This window comes from Malaclemys terrapin, chromosome 2 (assembly GCF_027887155.1).
Source record: "Malaclemys terrapin pileata isolate rMalTer1 chromosome 2, rMalTer1.hap1, whole genome shotgun sequence".
NCBI classification, from domain to species: domain Eukaryota; kingdom Metazoa; phylum Chordata; order Testudines; family Emydidae; genus Malaclemys; species Malaclemys terrapin.
Genome location: NC_071506.1, coordinates 122,194,396 through 122,204,324, shown reverse-complemented (window position 1 = coordinate 122,204,324; position 9,929 = coordinate 122,194,396). Strand labels below are relative to the sequence as shown.

General features: G+C 45.2%; 1 long non-coding RNA gene across 1 annotated transcript; it reads right to left on the bottom strand.

Moving 5' to 3' along the window:
- Window positions 1-1,023: 1,023 nt before the first annotated feature.
- On the bottom strand, window positions 1,024-3,252 carry LOC128831182 (uncharacterized). Its single transcript, XR_008443771.1, has 3 exons — window positions 3,129-3,252; window positions 2,106-2,154; window positions 1,024-1,129 (listed from the first exon to the last, which is right to left on the bottom strand). It is a non-coding gene; the product is annotated as an uncharacterized LOC128831182 (long non-coding RNA).
- Between the last annotated feature and the right edge of the window lie 6,677 nt (window positions 3,253-9,929).

Genomic DNA, 9,929 nt, shown 5'->3' with positions numbered 1-9,929 from the left:
CAGGGTTTGAATAGAGTACAGTAAATCCTGGGGGGGGCACACACTAAACCAGGGATCGGCAACCTTTGGTACGCGACTTGCCAGGGTAAGCCCCCTGGCGGGTCGGGCTGGTTTGTTTACCTGCCGCGCCCGCAGGTTTGGCCGATCGCAGCTCCCACTGGCCGCGGTTCGCCGCTCCAGGCCAATGGGGGTGGCAGGAAGCGGCAGCCAGCATATCCCTCAGTCCGTGCTGCTTCCCTGGTGAGCCGCGTGCCAAAGGTTGCCGATCCCTGCACTAAACCATGAGAATAATACAAAATATTTAATAGGTGCTCACAAAGTGAGCACTGTCCATTCTGTGCACTGAATGAGGCAGGAGTCCTGTGTAAAAAACAGTGTGTGATCAAGTAATTAAAGATGGTATCATAATGCAGGGGCTGCTTTAAAATTGCACAGATTACAGTAATTCTGGCATTCCCTATCTTTTGAGAGTTTAATTTCACAACCTTAATTATATTCTTTTAACATAGTTTTGTGTGTGTAATTAATGATAAATAATCATAATTAATAATACAGCACAGCTTTGTTAAGCCAAATGTCATGGTGTGTGGGGAGATTATATAAAATCTTGATTACATTCATTTATATAATCTAGGGAATGGTGAATATAATTAACGAACATCATGGGGCATGACCCTGTTTTGGAAAACAGAGGGCTTAGAATAAATAGATGTTTGGATAGCGACACAGTAGTCATTTACACAGCAGCATAGTTCAACACACCCCTTTACAAAACAAATTGAAATAAATGTCCTGTCCCTAGGGAACACTCTAGATTCCCCATGAAGTCCAGTCATATCCTACAGTGATTCCAATGAGAAAGCAATCTCTACTATTTATCACCGTGTAACTCTGCAGTGGTTCCATAGTATCATCCATCAACAGTTGTCAAGTTGGTGCTATTGGGAGAATCACTTCCTATTAGAAAAGTCCTGAGGGACTCATGCCTTCACCTTTCCTTGGGGTTTTCAGCTTTCCCTGGATTCCTGTTACGGAAGGTCTGAACGTTGCTTTTGAACAGGGTTGTTACTTTTTACTTCGTCCAAGTTTGTGGTCTCTCCTTACTTTCCATGTTAGTCAGTGGTTTAGCCTGTACAGCAGCAATAAGGAAAGAAGGAGCAAAACGCATGACCTGTCAATCACTACTGAACAAGAAAAATAATGGGCCTGATTCAAAGGCCACTGTAGTTAATGGAAAGGCTCCCACTGTCTTTGACGGACTTCAGATTGGTCCTATCTAGAACCAACCAGTGCAGCAAGAGGAATTTTTTTTTTAATTACCTTTCAGATTTTCACGTTAACATCCCCAAATAGTTTTATTTCCCATTTTTGACTATAATTGTCTTGAAACATCTGAGGAGGCAGGGTAACAAGTAGCAAAGACAAGCATAAAGTGTAACCCTGAATGTATCAAACATTAACAGCCTGGAATTATCATAAAGAACCATGGCAACAACAGGCAATTAATTCACAATTATTCAGATTACCATAGAAACTGGACCGACATACTAGGAATTATCTATAATTTCTCACTCCAAACATTCAAGCATAGTCTATAATTTCCATAGTAATTGCCTACTTGTAATAACCACAGAAATATTATAAAATCTCTATAAAACTCCGGAAATTCTTAACAAATATATATATATAGCAAAACAAAAACACACCTGCCAGCAATCTGCACAGCGTTAGCCTGCCTTATAATACACTGCATGGAATCCAAAAAGCTTTAATTGCATTATAGATGTTTAGGTTCTGACTGAGGGTAACTATTGTAGCTACACCCTAGCTGACCTCAGCATCTGGCTTTCACACTTAAATATAACTTCACATTCTCCAATCACTACAGTGAAAGGGAAATCTCATTATGAACTTAATCCAGTCAAATTTGAAGGAAGATGTAGTTAGCAAAATGACAAATCACAAGACAAAGAAACTGCCAAGGCATCCACATGGGGCTTGTTGCTCTTGTTACCGACTGACCGTGGTGTATAGGATGTTGCTATTATGTTGCAAAGCCTTTTTGTTTCTGTGTATTGCATTTGTACATTGTTAAGAATTCTCACCCAGTGCAGAGTTCAGCAGCCATTTTGTTCTCAGCTGCCGGAGCTTGTTCTGGAGGAGAGACACAGAAACACAGAGACTTTACTTTTGTGCTTTCCTGCTGTTTAGTTTAATCTAAAATAAACCATTTGGGGTCCCAGTCCTATCATTGGAATCAGCATGGATGGATTTTTCCACCCCCACTTAAATTCCATTGCAGGAGCAGGTTCTTAGACTGTAAATACATGTTTTGCAACTTGTGCATGGAAAAACTACAACTGAGAGAAAGTCTCCTTTGAAGAAGCAGCCTGACGTACAGTCTGGGTCTGATCTGAGATTAATTAATGCTCAATAGAAGAAAAACTAAAGCAATACACATCTAGTCCCCAAACAGCAGTGTGTTTTGCCTGAGCCTACTAGTTCTGCAAAGACCTCACTGCAGGAAACACTATACCATCATGCAGTTTTTCCTACTTCTTTATACAGTTTCACAGCTTCTGCAAGTCCCTAACTATAGAAAACTCTACTGAAGCATCTAGCATAGGCTGCCAGGATACCAGACCAGATGGTCTGTTCCACTAGGACTGTTCCTATGTAAAGTATGCTTGGGAGCTATTTATATGGACTTTCTGGTAGTAGGGGCTGCTTCTGCTATTGTTAAAGAATTGTTTCTAGTAAAAGATTCCGCAACAATCAATGCTACTGGCAAAAGGTGGGAAACTGCTGATCCAAAAAGAATTTTGAAAGTATCAAACACTGAGGAAATTATTAAAAACGTGAATGTAAATTATTAAATATGCTGGGAAGGTAGATAAAAAGCTGGCTCTTAGTCTTTTTTTAAAAAAAAAGAATAGTATAATGCAGTGGATTCCAGACTATGGGTCACAACTCCAAGTGGCTTTGTGTCATCAGTGCAATCCCATGCTCTACAAATGGTGTTCTCCATGCTGTCCGGGGTCACAGGAAGCAATAAAGTCTGAAAATGGGGTCATGCTGGCAAAAAGTTTGGTCTTATACGTCATTTGAGGATGTGAAACAATACCTACTGGTGGGTGTCCGTGACTGGGACACAGGCAGTTGTACCCAGTGGTTAGAGCAGCAGCCAAGCCTCATGAGTACAGCAGGTGTCAGTAGTCAGGAATTGGAGCCAAGGGTCAGAGCCAGAGTCAGAGGCCAGGAATTGGAGCCAAAGCTAAAAACAAGGGTCAGAGCCAAAGTGAGAGGTCAGGAAATGGAGCCGAGGGTCAGAGTCAGGTTACCTGGAATATGGCAAGGCTGGGCCCAAGGCTAGGAACAAGCAGGCACAGAAGCTACTGCAGTCACGGTCAACTGTTTTGAGAGGCCACTTTGTTGCCAATGCTACTCCTGGGGTTTAGGAGCCAGTTAACTGGCTCTTGAAACCAGTCAGGAGGTATAGCCAATCAGATGGCCTATTACAGGCAGCTACACTCTTTAGGTTGGCAAGGCTTCATCCAGACTTCTTCTCAGGGTAATTTATAACTCCCATTGACGCTGGAGTGAGCTGAGAGACAGGGTTTATTCTGCTGCAGGCCCTGATCTTGACAGTATGCTTAATATACAGTTTTGATTGACTGAGTTTTTGGGAAGTCACCCTCTTGGGAATTGTGAACAAGACCAAGAATTTCATGCTTTTGAATCAAACTGATTGGCATTTTTGGAATGAATGTCTAGGGTCTGGTTTGACAAAGAGGTAAATTATAACTAGTGAAAAGGGATGACCCCTCCCCCCCGCCAAAAAAAAAAAAGTTGGAGCTTCGGTTCACATAAATATCAAAGTTTGGATGCTTTTTCGCTTCTTGTCAAATTACACAGAATTCCCAAGCCTGACAATTAGGAATGGAAAACTCACTGTTACAGGGTTTCATCACTTCCTGCTTCTGGTGTTTTCTAAATTATCACAAGAGCAGCCTATCGAGTAGTATTCTTGCACTTTTACTTTCAATCGTGTCTAATTAGGAAGTTTAGAAGAGCAAAAAAGGTGAAAAATACTTGAAAAAATAGTTAATCCAAACTTTATTGAACTTCAACAAAAGTTTGGTTCTCTTTTGGTTTGAGTTCTGGATGAACAATTGTACCAATGAGGCAATGGAATCTAGTAGGACTAGAAGTCAGATGCCCTGAGTCCTGGTCTATACTGGGGGAAGGGGGAATCAATCTAAGTTACGCAACTTCAGCTATGTGAATAACGTAGCTGAAGTTGATGTACTTAGATCGACTTACCGTGGTGTCTTCACCGTGGTGAGTCGACTGCTGCTGCTCCCCCGTCGACTCTGCCTGTGCCTCTCACTGAGCTGGAGTACAGGAGTCAACAGGACAGCGCTTGGGGGGTCAATTTATTGCGTCTAGACTAGACACGATAAATCGACCCTCGCTGGATCCATCGCTGCCTGCCGATCTGGTGGGTAACGAAGACATACCCTGAGTTAAACTCCTTGCTCAAAGCCATGCAGTGCGTTAAGCATTTAACTTCTCCAGGGCATGGTCAATTATAAAATAGATATGCTTACCTTTCAGAGATGTAGTAAGGCTTAATTAATTGATGCTTGTTGAGCACTTTGAGATACATCAGTAAAACTACTATATAAATGCGGAGTATTGTTAATTTTATCAGAACTAGGGTCCCCCCCTTGCTCCTTAATGTTAATTTACAGGGGAGCATAAGAGGGCTGTGTGGAAGGCACAGTTCTCTTCTGTCTACGAATGTAAGGTACGCACTACGTATGATACTTAACTTGAAATCTGTGCTTGAAGACAGCAACAAAATTATTCTAAGGTACTTATATATCCCCCATTACCATAGTATCTGAGCACCTCACAATCTTCTATGTAAACTGTGCCCTCAAAAAGCCTTTGTGAGTGATTTGATAACATAACAATTCAGCAGCTGCACAGGTTTTCACAGTCATTGGCTATATTTCAAATGATGGCCACATCAATTTCTCGGTCATAAGCAGGGGCTAGACTTCAGGACTCTTCTTCCAAAACTACTAGCCCCTACCACTCTAGTGAAAGGAATCGTCACTACCTCTAGAGCAAGGGTTATACAGGGCTTGAACACTTTGGTGCTATTTAAGTATAAGGGAGTATAGGGGCAGATCCTCAGCTGGTGTAAATTGTCACAGTTCCATTGACTTCAATAGAGCTATGACAATTTACACCAGCTGAGGATCTGCCCCCAGGTTTTAGGGCTCATGGCCCCATTTCAACAAGGTACTAAACTACATGCATGAGTCTAGGGTGATATGGCCCATTTTAGCCAGGACGGTCCCTTTTCTAAGCCCTGTCCTGGCTGTCCCAACCTTTTTGGCAAATGTGGGCATTTGTCCCATTTGCTCTTGCCAACTTGATCAGATGCTCACTTTTGTCAAAAAAGTGAGGTGCAGAGGAACGTGGGGAGTGGGGGTAAGTGGCGATGCTAATCCTGCACGGGGGGAGAAGGGGAGCAGGGCTCGGGCGAGCAGCAACCCCAGCCCCAGGCTTGCGCGGGGGGCAAGGAGGGCTTGAGCAAGTGGCTCGGGCTAGCCCCACACGGTGTCCCATTTTCCCTTTGGGAAATATGGTCACGCTATGCATGACTTTAAGCCCCTGAGTAATCCCACTGAAGTCACATGATTACTATGTCCATGTTAACTTGGCAAGGTTTTTAAGCACACAGGTAGTAGGACTATTCACATGCTTAAAGTTACACACTTGCTTAAATGTTTTGTTGGATCATGCAGCCAGGAGCTCTTCTCAAGCCAGGAGGAAGGTAGCCAGTCGCAGCAGCCGGTACTTGGTGGAGGACAAACAGAAGAGCAGGTTTCCGGTAAGCGGGTTTTTTTTTCGGGAAGGAATTTTTTCGGTGCGGGCTCTTTGGGAGAGGAGGGTTAGGCACGTATGCCTAGATGCGGAATAGTGCATTGATGTGGTTTATCACATCGCGGTAATCGGCCTCGGTAATCTCTTCGAATGTCTCATCCAGAACGTGTGCAATGAGCTTGCGCAGGTTTATCGGGAGAGCCACCGTGGTCCTTGTCCCAGCCAGGCTAACGTGTCCGCGCTACTGTGCTGCGAGAGGGAGGGGGGAACATTGCTGCACACAGGCAACCTGCATATGGGCCAGGGCGGAAGCTGCATTGCAGTAGAAGACCCTCCCTTGCTTCTCAGGTCAACCTCAGCAGCGAGATATCGTCCAGGACGAACTCCTGTGGAAAATGTTGGGACAGTGTTCAGTGTAGGTGCCCCCTGCAGCTGTTGGCTCTCCCCAAGGCACAGAAACCCAGAGGACAGTACAGCCCTGAAACAATCAGTCCCCCTTACTCACCATTTTGAGGCTCCCGTGGGCTATGTGTGCTCTGTTTGGGACGGAAAAATTATGCTATAGTGTAGACCCTATGTATACCCTCCTTAAGTGCGGGGGAAATCATTACTCTGTCTGCTATAAACAATGCTGCCTCTGTTAAATGTTGCATTTTGCTTATACAGCAGCATCAACCTTGAGACCTCAGTCGTCCCTCTTATCGCCGGGCTCAAAGACTGCAAAGACTCAGGAAGAGACCACAAAAAAACAAAGAAGACATGCTGCAAGAAGTGATGTAGCAATCTATTAAAGAGAATGAAAAAGCACAGAACAGGAGGGAGAGAGAAAGCAGGATCAGCCATGAAAATGCAGCGCACCGGCGGCAAAGCACGGAGCACCGGCAGCAAAGCATGGATCGGCTCATAAGCATCCTGGAGCGCCAAGCAGACGCTATCCAGGAGCTCGTAGCCATGCAGAAGAAGCAGTACCGCAAACGCAAATGCCGGCCCCCCCACAGCCCTTGTCCCAAAACTCTTTTTCTCTTGTGCCCCACTGTTACCTCCAGCCCACTTTCCCCAACTTCCGGGTTCTTCACGCCACCAGCTGCCTCCAACACCAGTATCTTCACCACCCAGCCCTGAAAACCACGACCCTTACCCTCTGCACTCAAACCCCATCACCATGTAGTATAGCTATCCTGAAGTGCAGCACTCACTGCACACAACATCAGACAGGACATACACGAATCTGTTATTGTACCGTTCCCCACTCCACCCCCTTGCCCTTTCTGATTCCCAAGCAGATGTGTTTCTTTTCAGTAAATAAATTTTCTTTTCAATAAATGGATTCTTTGGCTTTGAAAACATTCTTTATTAATGCATAAAGTAAAAGATTCCTTAGCCCAGGAAATAAACAGGCACTGCAAGTCTGCTTAGCAAACACTGATTCCTAAAGATTGGAACTACTGCACTGCACTCCCGTGCAGGGCACCAGATATCACTGCTGGTTTTCAGCCTTAAATTGCTCCCTCAAGGCATCCCTAATCCTTGCAGCCCCGTGCTGGGCCCTGTAATAGCCCTGCTCTCTGGCTGTGCAAATTCAGCCTCCAGGTGTTCAACCTCGGAGGTCCATGCCTGAGTGAAGCTTTCACCCTTCCCTTCACAAATATTATGGAGGGTACAGCACGTGGATATAACCACAGGGATGCTGTGTTCGGCCAAGTCCAGCTTCCCATACAGAGATCGGCAGCAGGCCTTTAAACGACCAAAGGCACACTCCACAGTCATTCGGCACCGGCTCAGCCTGTAGTTGAACCGTTCCTTGCTGCTGTCAAGGTTCCCTGTGTAGGGTTTCATGAGCCACGGCATTAATGGGTAAGCAGGGTCTCCAAGGATCACAATGGGCATTTCAACTTTCCCTACTGTGATCTTCCGCTCTGGGAAAAAGTCCTGGCCTGCAGCTTCCTGAACAGTCAAGTGTTCCAAAAGATGCGTGCATCATGCACCTTTCCAGGCCAGCCTGTGTTAATGTCAATGAAACACCCACGGTGATCCACAAGCGCCTGGAGAACCATAGAGAAATACCCCTTCTGATTAACGTACTCGGATGCTAGGTGGGGTGGTGCCAGAATAGGAATGTGCGTCCCATCTATCGCCCCTCCACAGTTAGGGAAACCCATTTGTGCAAAGCCATCCACTATGTCCTGCACGTTACCCAGAGTCACAGTTCTTTTGAGTAGGATGCAATTAATGGCCCTGCAAACTTGCATCAACACAATTCCAACGGTCGACTTTCCCACTCCAAACTGGTTTGCGACCGACCGGTAGCTGTCTGGAGTTGCCAGCTTCCAGATTGCAATAGCCACCCGCTTCTCCACTGGCAGGGCAGCTCTCAATCTCGTGTGCTTGCGCCGCAGGGTGGGGGCAAGCTCCTCACACAGTCCTATGAAAGTGGCTTTTCTCATCCGAAAGTTCTGCAGCCACAGCTTGTCATCCCAGACTTCTATGACAATGTGATCCCACCACTCAGTGCTTGTTTCCCGATCCCAAAAGCGGCGTTCCACGGTGCTGAGCATGTCTGTGAATGCTACAAGCAATTTCGTGTCGTACGCGTTACGCGGCTCAATAGCATCGTCGGACTCCTCACTCTCACTGTCACTTTGGATCTTAAGGAATAGTTTGACAGCCAAACGTGACGTGCCGGCCAGACTCGTCAGCATACGCCTCAGCAGTTCGGACTCCATTTCCCGCAGACAGATCGCGCTGCACAGAAACCGTTGAAAGATGGCACCAAAGGTGGACGGAAACAAAGGGATTTCTGGGATGCAAAGCGATGCATCATGGGTCATGGGGACAGGACCCAGAATCCCCTGCACTCACGCCCCCTTCCCACAACCCACGGCGCCAGAATGGGAAGAGTGCTCTGTGGGATAGCTGCCCATAATACACCACTCCCAATTGCCACAAATGTGGCCACGACAGTGCGCTGGGCAGCTGTCAATGTGGACAGACTGCAGCGCTTTCCCTACTCAGGTGTATGAAGACAGGTTTAACTCACAGCGCTGTACAGCTGCAAGTGTAGCCAAGGCTTCAGACAATGAAAACAACTATCAAACTTTTACCTTTTTTCTTGGGCCTTTGATGAAAGCTGGGGCTGTTTCTTACAATCTTTCCTGGCTTTTAGAAAGCTTGATAAAGGCTATAAGATTAATTGATAGTCCTAGTAAATGGCAGGTGATTGATGGCTTGTTGTTATCGCTCATTTGATTTCATAGAGATCAATCCACTTCTCACTGTTATCAGTGGCAAAAGGAAAGTGTTTGTGTTCACAGACTATGGTGATGCTTGTGTGAAGCGACTGGTTGGCTGTTCCTTACAAATGGAAACCTCAATGCCCCCAAGTAGTTGATCTAAGAAAAAAGTTAAATTTCTCTATACCAAGTGCATTGCTTTCAAAATACTTCATAGTGTCCAGGATTCTTCCAGCACTCCACAGACAGTACTAAGTAACTTGCTGCACAGCTCCTTGCTGTCAATGCCATACACAAATAAATCCTCTCGACTGCACCATAAAGCCTTATCCAACACGCATTGAAGTCAGTGGGAGACCTTTAATTTACTTCCCTGGGCTTTGGACCAGGCTCCTCATATATGGAAGTCAGGCCTCTGAAATCTGCTATAAATTCAAGTACATCTTCTCCTGAATGCGGAGTTGTTTCAGAAGCTAAAACTTTGATTTTAGATATTTTTCTTGGGTGATTACAAATCTCCTTCTCTGATGAAACTTTGGAAAGGGTTAAAAAAAGAGCTACACCAGAATCATTCAGGTCTGGAAAACCTGCCTTCCAGTGAGACACTAAAGAAGCTCAATCTATTTAGCTTGTCCAAGAGAAGATGAAAAGCTCACTTGATCACTATCTACAAGCACCTACCTACGGAAGAGGTTTCTGATTGCAAACAGCTCTTTAATCTAGCAAAAAAAGGCACAATGATATGCAATGTCTGAAAACTGAAATTAGACAAAATTCAGACTAGAAAACATTTTAACA